The 11,631-nt window shown below is 39.2% G+C and overlaps 1 pseudogene; it reads right to left on the bottom strand.

The window, feature by feature from the left end:
• Window positions 1-292: 292 nt before the first annotated feature.
• Window positions 293-11,631, bottom strand: part of LOC130679397 (putative protein SNX29P2) — a 75,743-nt pseudogene continuing 64,404 nt past the window's right edge.

The raw sequence follows: 11,631 nt of genomic DNA, 5'->3' as shown, positions 1-11,631 counted from the left end.
TAAATGCTAACTGAAATTTATAATTTTCTGCAATTATTAATGTAGGCAAAAATTAGCAATGTCTGAGATCACAATAGAGATCTTAAACTATTGTTTACTCTTACTACTACTTCAAAGTTTTCAGTAGTTACTGTTACATAATGTGCTACCAAAAGCACAAATATATGTTACACATGTACAACTATACACAACTCTTTGGTGTCTTACTAATTACATGTAGCCTTTTTCTTAATTATTCTGAGGTGTCGTAAATGGTTAAGAATGTCTGATCTGATAGAATAGTGGACATAGATAGGATTTTACCAATCATTTAATCCATCTTCTTCATTTAAAATTGAAAAATGAAGTGTAGTGAACACTGTAGTTGACTTACCTCTCCCCTAATTAGTTTTTATAATTGACTTCAAATCAAGGGCAGAATTGGATTGTTTAAAGAAAACACCATCCCTCCTATCAGTGATTCTCCTGGAATGGGCTGCTGCAGGGCTGGAATGCCAAACTTTTCTGAGAAAATTCTATTTTTTTCCTTAAATAAGAGAGATAGGATACCATTCTTTGTCCTCCACTTAAGTGAGTATGAAGAAAAGTCCCCTTTTTTTGCTGATAGCCATCTTTCAGTTGTGGTTGGAGCCATCCTTGTAACAAAAGGGATAAATCTAAGAGAAAAGAGGAAAAGAAGGAAGGTGATTTCTCAACAACTGATTGATGCTGACCCAACTCCACCTTTGCATTCCCAGTTACAAGTTAATGATATGTTCTCAATTGTTTTTCTGTATTTTTAAGCCATTGTGAGCTGATTTAAAATTGTTCACAAAGTTGATTTAACATCATTCCACCTATATTTTTAATTCAATATTAACACTACTGTGTGCCAGATACTTCCCTAAGCAATTTATTTATATTGAAACCTACATTCTTCACAAAACCCTATTATTGTCCCCATTTCTACAGATGAGGGAATCAAAGTGCAGAGCAGTTAAGTCACTTGCCCACAGTGGTCCAGTCAGTAGTGAATGGAACTGGGATCTGGAACTGCCTGAAGACTGGAGATCCATAATGGGTGTGTAGCTCCCTGCCGCCCACCCATTTTCTATCTCCCCAAAATCTTACTGCTAGGCTCTATAAAACCATGGGAACTATTTAGCTGTGTCTTGATTTTACTTATGCATGTAAGCCCCATGAGAAAAAATGATAATTGAAAGAAAAAAAGAAAAAATCTTGCATTTGCTTAAAATGTGATAAGTGTTTTTACACAGTTACAATATCAACATTCTTTCAGGAATTGCTGTTTTGTGACTGAGGAACACCTGAGTATGAAGTAAATTAGAAAACTGCATTCTAGGAAGTAAGGAGCTTCATTGGGTTAAGGTTTAATTTTGGGGTAATTTAGTAGCAAATAAGAGGGGAGAAAAAATGTGTCAATATCAAGCAATGGCCACCTCAAAAATGGTGATGTGGTGGGTCCTAGAGGGAGTCAACATGGTGAGTATACAAAAGGGTTCTGGGAACTGAGCAGTGGGAAAACAGAAAAGCAACTGGTGAGCCAGAGACACGTCACTGGGGCTCAGTTCTGGACAATTCTAGTTACGGTAGGCAATTCATGTGGCTTGATTTAATTGGCTTTACATGCAAACTAAAACCCACAGGTAGGACTCAGGTGTGCAATAGTCAATACTATGTAATCATTTAAAACCTGTGTTCTAAACTTGTTAAATCAAAACAGTTGCAAAGAGTATTGGCTAAAATAATAGATTTGTAGTTCTTCCCCTATACAGCTTCACACAATGGGTATCAAAGAGGAAGAAACATTTGCATTTTAAAGAAATATCCATGATGGGTCTTCAAATCTGGCAAATTTCAAAATTACTGATTTTAGATTAATCAAATAAAAAAAAGAGAGAGACAATAGTTATGACTATAAAACGGGGGATGCAATACAAATCAGTTCAGTGGAGATTTGAACAACATTCTTTTTAGGTTGGAAACATGTACAACCTTCATTCATGAGATATCTACTGACTACAAACTATATGCTAGCCATTAGTGCTGTATGTAAGTGGTGATTTGTGATAAACATATTGTGATTTTTCTCCCCAGAAGTAGTCAACAGGAGAGATACATAAGTCAATAGGCAATTTTAATACACTTTGATAAATTCAATATCAGAGTTACGTAGTTTTTTTTATAATTTTACAGTAGCACATAGAAGCTTATGACCTAATTTTAGGAAGCCATGCCTAAATTGAGAATTGAAAGGCAAAGGAGGGATATGTGCAGGATATGCAAAGACGGAAGTCTTCCATGGAGTAAAGCCTTATGTGAGGTGGTGGCAAAGCAGGCAGAACAAGGCGGGAGAGTGACATAGAAAACAGATGATGAAGGGTCTTCAGAAAATGCAGAGAGACACTGGAGAGATTCAAGCAAAGCATAATCAGGTTTGTATTTTAGAAAGTGACTTCAGAGTAGCGAATGAATTCCAGTAAGACCAACTTTATAGTCAAAGAGGTTAATTAAGAAACTGGAGAAGTAAATCAGGCTTTGATTATCGTCACCTTGTATTAATTTTTTTTGTTATGTAATATTATCACAGACTTAGTGGCTTAAAACAACACATACCTGTTTCTGTGGATTGAACGTGGCTTCCCTGCCTTACGGTTTCTATGACTGCCAAGTATCAGCCAGGGCTGTGTTCCCACGTGGAGACTATGGAAGGGGCGGCCTTCCGTTCCTTATGGTTGAACTAAGAGCGTCGGTGTTTGCTGACGCTCGGTCAGATGCTAACCCTCAACTTCTGAAAGTTACCGGCAGTCCTTGCCATGTGATGTTGCTCAACATGGCTGGGCTGGTAGAGGCATCCTAAGGTCTGTCCGTCGTACCTGAATTTTAAAAAGGTCATTAAGGATGAAAAGAAATGTGTAAGTTCAAGCTGTTGTCAGAGCGTCTTGAGTGAGCTTACATTTTTACATCAGTTACCATTACAATTGAGCAGTTCATGAACCTGCAGAATATTTCTTAAACATAAAAACAAAAGCATCTGACCCTTCGCTTCTTGAGTGATTATTTTCTGTATTAGGTGCAAGTGCTGGGACTATAGAATAATTGTCGTCTATGCTGTGTAATGATTATAAACTAGATGTTTGCTCTGAGTAGAGAAGAAGACTTGGAAGGAATATTCCCCTCCATGGACAGTGACTTTAAAGACATTCTTTAATTACTAAGAAAAGATGCCCCAAGAGTGCCACCCTTTCCCAGAAACACTAACAGCAGGCATTAGTCACAGTCTTGGCACAGGAGCAGATGCTGGAGTCATGGAACTTCACTTCCAAGTGGCTAAAACCAAGCATTTCATTTCAACATGTCACAGCTATTTGACATTTCAGGAAAGAGATTACGAATTAGTTTAAGTAAATTAGCCAAAACCTAAGGAAATTTTTCTAAATTACTTCCACCTTGTAGCATTGCCATATGTGTCTCCAAATTCTACTTGTCCTATATATGTCCCGAGTGTGTTATTATTCAGAGAGAGCAAAAGCCTGTTCAAATCATTTGCAGAAATCCCATAAGCTCTAGCAGTATCCTGGGCAGCTAATAGGACTAAACTAGGAATCTTTCACTTAACTGCAGTGCTGAACGTTCACATTCTTGAGTATTGATCTAATGACAGATTACAAAGCGTTCCTCAGTAGGCTTACAGATCAAGTATTATTTTTAACTGATTCCCCATGTAATTGATGGTATATAGGAAGGCAAGTGGTTGTTTCATTGGTATTGGTGCTGCTAGGTGATGCCAGGTGGATCTGAAATGCCTTCCTGATCACCAAGATGTCACATCAGACATGCAAACTCAGTTTGCCCATAGTGAGCCACCACCCCAGTGGGTAAGTCTAAACTGGATGCAGAATGTTGCCCACTGACGTGCCGGCGTCTTTTGGAACAGCTGTGGAACAGCCTTGTGCTCACTCCCCTTCATGGAGTTTTATTTTCTCCAGCTTGCTGCTCCTGCAGGCAAGACACATGGGCAAGGAAACCAAGTGATGCTTTGGAGTCTGCAAGTGTAAATTAGGCTAGAAAAACAATGTATGTAGTTAGCAAAATAACTATGACAATGCTTATATGGCTAATTGTAATACTAATAATGATAAACATAATTTTGTGATAATGCTGCTAGTAGTAACAATAGCTAATATTTTGGTGGTTCATAGGGGCAAGTCAGAGTGTTGAAGTAGTTAATCACCCTAAGCTAATTTTAATTCCCCATTTAGAAAAGAAACTAAACTTTGGGTCTATTTATATGTTTTATCCAAAATACCTCACTCATAAGTGCCAGAGGAAGATTCACACTTAGCTGTATCTTTCTTGAAGTTCTTTGAAGTTCTTAAAGATATATAATATGGCCAATTTCATTGCAAGGATGTGAAAAATAAAACAATCTGAACAAACTGCTGGTTGAAATAAAAGGGAAAATTTTTAACAAAAGTATATTTAGGAATCAGTTTTTATCATCCATATTTCAAAGCATATAATGCTGTCAAAAAATATGCAATTATTTTTTCTGGAAATCATAATTAAAGGAGTTTAATTAAACATAATTAAAACAACCCATTCCTCAATGCTGATAAATAGATCTGGTGTTCTATAACTGTAACTTGGTTATTTATTCCTTCTATTTTTCTAAAGTCCATTATTTTCCTTTAAATGTTTGAGATGATGTATTTCACAGAGTTTAAAAATAAGTCTGTTCCATTGGGTTGGTTACACCTTCTCCATGTTCACCTCTCAGACAGCACACAAACACTCTTTGTTATTACCTGTAGCAAAAAATGCTTGCCTGTGAAATCATTACCTTCGGTTCTCAATAAAGTCTAAGGTTGAAGCACTCAGCTCATGATTTTTACCCCCTATTTTCTTAGCTTGAATTCTGGACACACAGTCTTGCCATTATAAATACTGCCTGTGATAAATAAGGAAGTAGAGCCGCTTGTGTGCTTCACCAACGGACGTGCCAGATGCCAGCCAACTGCCTAGCATGCAGCCAGTAAAGCAAACAGAAACCACACTGAGGCTTCCATGCATGGAGAATTGTAAGCATAGGCTCGCCGTTGCTTTTATTTGAAAGTGCCCAGTTTATTCTACACATTTTATATATCATGCTCTACCCAGGGCACTACAGAGGATGTGAGGAACAGGATAAACAGTATAGAGCAACTGTATGATGTGTGGGAGGTGGGGACAGCCTCACTGTGAAATGATTGCCCCTTTTTCTACTCACTTTTTTTTCATTGTCTCCCATTCCCACATACTGAGAACATGTTTACCAACCAATGACAGTGTCTCAAGTTGAAAGTGAAGTCATGCCTAGCGCATTATCTACAGCGCTGTCCTCAAAACCTTTCTTTTCCTTTCCCTTTCTCTTCTTCATTCCTGGATAGTCTAATGGTCCAAGCACAGTTGAGAAAGCCTGTGCACTTCTCAATACCCATCATCATTTCAATACAGTCAGGGAAAGCAGAACAGAGCCTTGTGGGGAAAATAATTACACTATTTGTTAAGTTACTGTCTCTCAGCTCCAAACCTACTTTCTCCTCCTCTTTGCAATAGGGCTCTGCAAACCACTTTTGTTGTATACAAACGGTTGCCCGTCAAGCTTTGACAACGAGGGGAGCCAGAGGAGCCTGCTAAGTTGGAGGAGGAGGAAGAGGCTTGCTCTTTCCTGTTCTCTGCTGGTTGCTGTTGGGCTTCCAACTGCTATGGTTCCTGTGGGCATCGCGTCAGCAAGGCTTCACGCTGGAGTGGCAATCCCTCCCCACAGGGTGGCAGAGGAAGACTGGGAAGTGGAGACAGAAAAGGAGACATTCTCCTTTCCGTGTGTTCCCTGTATGCTTCCCCTGGGATTCTTTCCTGCCTTAGTATCCTGGGAACATCAGCTCAGCAACACATCCTCCCCCTGCAGAGGCAGTTCCTTCCCATAGCAGCAAGTGAACCCCACTTTTGGTTCCGCCAGCACTCACTGCGCCAGCCACACTGATGTCGGCACCGTAGACTGGCATCAGAAGTCTGGCTCCCAGCCCTGCAGGACCCCTCTTCCGAGCTCAGAGGTGCAGCACCCTCGCCGGAGAGCTGTGGCACACCAGATCCAGTCTTGCCAAAGGCCAAGAGAAATATAGCTGAATGACAAATTATCAGGCTCTCTCTGTGAACTCTATAAAGAACTTCCAGCAGTTGTAGAGTGTTTCCAGAGAGCAACTGGAAGATTAAGGTCATGGCTTTAAAGCTGAAGATTTAATTTTTCAGATGATGCTCTTGGTTGGGCATTTTTGGACTCTCTTTTAGAGACTGTTAATATCACTCTGTTCACTAATTTTAACTACTCTATTTTCCCTAAGAGCTTACACATCTTCAATATTGTAAGCTTGTGGAGGGTAGGAACCTTCTGTTATGTATTCTCAGTACATGGGCAGCGCTCAGTATGTCTGAATGCTTACAACAAAGGAATTGTTTGGCTTTGGCTGTAGTTCCTGATTTGTGAACAGCAGGTTGCCAGAAAGGCTCTCCCTACAGCGTTTGGAGACAGGGTGGTCGCAGAGAAATAGAATGGTAACTTAATAGCGGCCTTAATTCAAAGTATCAGCAGGGAAGGAAATGTGAGTAGCAGCAAGAAATGGCAAATTGCAGCTTCTACAGGACAAAGGTAAAAGAGAGCCAAACAAAACAAAAAGCCCAAGAGACTCAAAAGAGTTATATTAAGATTATATCAGTAAAAACTTCTTAAAACAGCAGTCTCTGGGCCTGACTATCGGCATCATTAATATCACAGGCTAAGAATAGAAGCTGTGAAACCCTAGGAAGCTATCAAAAAGTGGAGAAACACTGAAGGGGTGAAACATACAACTAAAGCAAAGAAAAGCTGCCTCTTGAAGCTTTTTATTCTGCAGCAGTTTCACCCAGAGCAAGCTGCTCCCTTTCCAAATGCCTTAAATCAAGCAGCAGGTGTCCACAGCCTCAAGGTAAGAAATATTAAGCAGACTTGAGGCATTGCAGAGGTGGAGCTGGAAGATTTGTCAGGGTGGTTCTCTGCCAATTTTGTTTCTTTTTACCTTCATATCCTAAAAACAGACAGGAATAAAATTCTGGTTCCATATCCCTCTGTTGTGGATGTCACTGTCATCCTCCGCATACAAAGAGGGACACCCGTTGCTCCTATGAGGCATGGACCAAGTTCCAGTCAAATTCATTTAACTGTTTTAGACATGTTTATATTCAAAACATTTACATATCTTTTCTCATCCTGTTTCTTTTTTAAAAAATAGAAGTATAAGGTGGAGATTCACGATCAAGACAAAAAATGCTACAGTCCACTTACTTTCTATTTACGTGTAATAAATCTTGAGATTAGCATTAGTTCTAGAGATGCTTCCAGAAGAAAATGTCCTGGACTCGAGAATCATACGGTCAAAATCTCAGTATTGGGAGGGAACCTAAATGTTATCTAGGCAAAGAAACAGCAGATTTTTCCTGTGAAAGACCAGATACTGAATATCTCAGGCTTTGTGGACCATACAGTTTCTCTCATATTGCTCAACTCTGCCATTATACCATGAAAGCAGTATCTGCAATATATAAATGAATGAGCATGGTTGTTTTCAATAAAATTTTATTTATAATTACAGGCAGTAGGCTGGATTTATCCCTTGGATCATAGGTTGTGTCCCTTGATATAGGCTATCAAGCCGTTTGGTGGAAGAAACTCCTCTAAGATGGAAGCAAAGTGGTCCTGAATATTTGAGCTCCACTTGATTATTCATCTTTTTATTTGTTGGAAATAATACTCCAACAGTTAAGAGCATAAATCTTAAGTGTACAGCTTGATATATTTTTGCATATGCATATACCCCTGTGGACACCACCCAAATCGTGATACATTTTCAACAGCCTGCCAAGAAGGCTCTCCTGTCTCCCTGCTGAATCAGTTACCCACAGAAGTAACCCCATTCTTACTTCATCAATATAAACTAATGCTGCCTATTCCTGAGTGTCACATAGATTGAATCGAGCAGATTATGGTATGTTATCTGAGGTTGCTGGTTGTTCAACATAATGAGGAATTATTTATCATTTAAAAAATTCTTGTTCCTCTATTTACAGATGACATGATATTGTACATAAAAAAACCCTAAAGAATCCACTCCAAAACTACTAGATCTAATATCTGAATTCAGCAAAGTTGTGGGATACAAAATTAATACACAGAAATCTATACACTAATGATGAACTAGCAGAAAAAGAAATAAGGAAAACAATTCCATTTACAATTGCATCAAAAACAACAAAATACTTAGGAATAAACCTAACCAAGGAAGTGAAAGACCTATACTCTGAAAACTACAAGACACTCATGAGAGAAATTAAAGAAGATACCAATAAGTGGAAACACATCCCATGCTCATGTATAGGAAGAATTAATACTGTCAAAATGGCCATTCCGCCCAAAGCAATTTACAGATTCAACATAATCCCTATCAAAATACTAACAGCATTCTTCAATGAACTAGAGCAAATAGTTCCAAAATTCATATGGAACCACAAAAGACCACGAATAGCCAAAGCAATCCTGAAAAGGAAGAATAAAGCTGGGAGGATTATGCACCCCAACTTCAAGCTCTACTACAAAGCCACAGTAATCAAGACAAATTGGTACTGGCACAAGAGCAGAACAACAGACCAGTGGAAAAGTCTAGAGAGCCCAGATATTTACCCAACCATATGTGGTCAATTAATATATGATAAAGGAGCCATGGATATACAATGGGGAAATGACAGCCTGTTCAACAGCTGGTGTTGGCAAAACTGGACAGGTATATGCAAGAGAATGAAACTGGATTATTGTCTAACCCCATACACAAAAGTAAACTCAAATGGATCAAAGACCTGAATGTAAGTCATGAAACCATAAAACTCTTAGAAGAAAACATAGGCAAAATTTTCTTGAATATAAACATGAGCAACTTTTTCCTGAATGCATCTCCTTGGGCAAGGGAAACAAAATGAAAAATGAAAAAATGGGACTATAGCATGCTAAAAAGCTTCTGTACAGCAAAGGACACCATCAGCAAAACAAAAGGCATCCTACATTATGGGAGAATATATTTGTAAATGACATATCCAACAAGACGTTAACATCCAAAATATGTAAAGAACTCACACGCCCCAACACCCAAAAAACAAATAACCCTATTAAAAAATGGCCACAGGATATGAACAGACAGTTCTCGAAGAAGAAATTCAGATGGCCAACAGACACATGAAAAGATGCTCCACATCACTAATCATCAGGAAAATGCAAATTAAAATCACAATGAGCGGCTCACACCAGTTAGAATGGCCAACATAGAAAAGAATAGGAACCACAAATGCTGGTGAGGATGCAAAGAAAGGGGACCCCTCCTGTACTGCTGGTGGGAATATAAACTAGTTCAACCATTGTGGAAAGCAATATGGAGTTTACTCAAAAAACTCAAAATAGAAATACCATTTGACCCAGGAATTCCACTCCTAGGGATTTACCCTAAGAATGCAGGAGCCCAGTTTCAAAAAGACAGATGCACCCCTATGTTTATCGCAGCACTATTTACAACAGCCAAGAAATGGAAGCAACTTAAGTGTCCATCAGATGAATGGATAAAGAAGATGTGGTACATATGCACAATGGAATACTACTCAGCCATAAGAAGAAAACAAATCCTACCATTTGCAACAACATGGATGGAGCTAGAGGGTATTATGCTCAGTGAAATAAGCCAGGAGGAGAAAGACAAGTACCATATGATTTCACTCAACTGTGGAACATAAGAACAAAGCAAAAATGAAAGGAACAAAACCGCAGCAGACTCACAGAACCCAAGAATGGACAAACAGTTGCCAAGGGAAAGGGACTGGGAGAGGGGTGGTGGTGGGAAGGGAGGGAGAAGGGGAATAAGGGGCATTAGGATCAGCATACATGATGTAGGGGGGGTGGGCACGGGGAGGGCAGTATAGCACAGAGAAAACAAGCAGTGACTCTATAGCATCTCACTACGCTGATGGACAGTGACTGTAATGGGGCATGTGGGGTGACTTGATAATGGGGGGATTCTAGTAACCACCATGGTGGTCATGTAATTGTATATTAATGATTCCAAAAGAAAAAAAAAAGCTTGCTCTAAAGTGTGAAATTGCAAACATATCTATTACTTCATTTATGTCAAAAAACTATTGAATGATATGGCAGTGGTTATGTAAGTGTAGTAGATCTTTTTATCCCCACCACTGTATTTATTTAGAACTGAAGTTATATTAGAATTGACTTGAGCCCCGTTAAACATATTGACAAATGGTTTATTATCATACACTTGAGACTCCTTCTCTTCCCGTCATATCAAGCCCCTTACCCATCATCCCAGAACCATAACAACTTATGCAGCACAACAGAGGGGTGGTCCAGCCTTCCTCTCCCAGGCTGGTAAGAGACCCAGTGTCTACCAGTCTGCAGCTGCCATCACTGCAGTTTGTCCTCCCAGCCTGACAGGTGTGCTGAGCAGAATGCTCTACCCCAGCCTTGCTGGCCCATGACGCCATGACAGCTCTCCACAGTTCTGTCCAAGTCTCTCTTGCTGAGCTCCCTGGCCATAATCCTTTGAGGAAAAGCCACTCTGCCAGCAGCTCTACATCCCCCATTTTGAACTAGACCATAGATGACCCTCATTTAAGGCCCCAAAGCTTTGTCGTGCTAAGGCCTATAGCTTTGTAGTGCCAAGTTCATGAGGCATCCCCACAGCTATTTACTCTCTTCCTCAGAACCCTATCCTAAAAAAGAGTCAGGACTCTGAGATGCAGTTGGAGTTAGCAGTTAAGAACATGAATTCTGGATTCAGACAGCTCAGATCCAACCCCAGCCCTTTTACTTACTAGCTGTGTGAACTTTAGGAAGATACTTAACTAATCTGTGCCCTTTCCTGCCTGTACAAAACAGGGGTGAAAACAATTCCTACCTTATAGGGTTAATGTAAGGATTAAGTTAATTAATGCATCTAAGTGCTTGGAATAATACCTCACACACAGTAAACTAAGCTGTGTAGCAATAACAAATAACTGAAATGCAAAGCCTTCCTGCTCATCTCTTTTGTGTAATAATTGAGGTATTACTTTTCTGGGCCCCATAGTAATAAAGCTTAATTGCCAGGGTCCGTTTAGTCAAAGGATCCAAACTGGGCAGATACAGAAACAGAAAGGCTAAGTTTGAAACTGAATATATTGTATGAACTTTAATGGCAAAAAGATATACATATGCATAGAAAATCTACAGAAGGAAACATCAAAACATTAGCAGTTACACACTCACAGCTTGAAACTGTCAGCATATGGATAAATTTAATTCTCATTTGTATATTTTTGTAATTTCCAACACAATAAACTTACAACTTTTAATTTTACTGTTAAATTGTTTTCATATGTAGTGTATTGAAAATAATGTAAAACTTGTATTGGAGCTAGAACTCCATATAGTAGAGGCATAACCATTAGGCTAGTCAACTGGCATATAGATAAGGTTTAAAAAGCATGTAAGATAGTATTTCCATATATACAAGGAGTTCATTT

Source organism: Manis pentadactyla, chromosome 10, assembly GCF_030020395.1.
Source record: "Manis pentadactyla isolate mManPen7 chromosome 10, mManPen7.hap1, whole genome shotgun sequence".
Taxonomy (NCBI): Eukaryota; Metazoa; Chordata; class Mammalia; order Pholidota; family Manidae; genus Manis; species Manis pentadactyla.
This window is presented reverse-complemented; position numbering and strand designations above follow the sequence as displayed.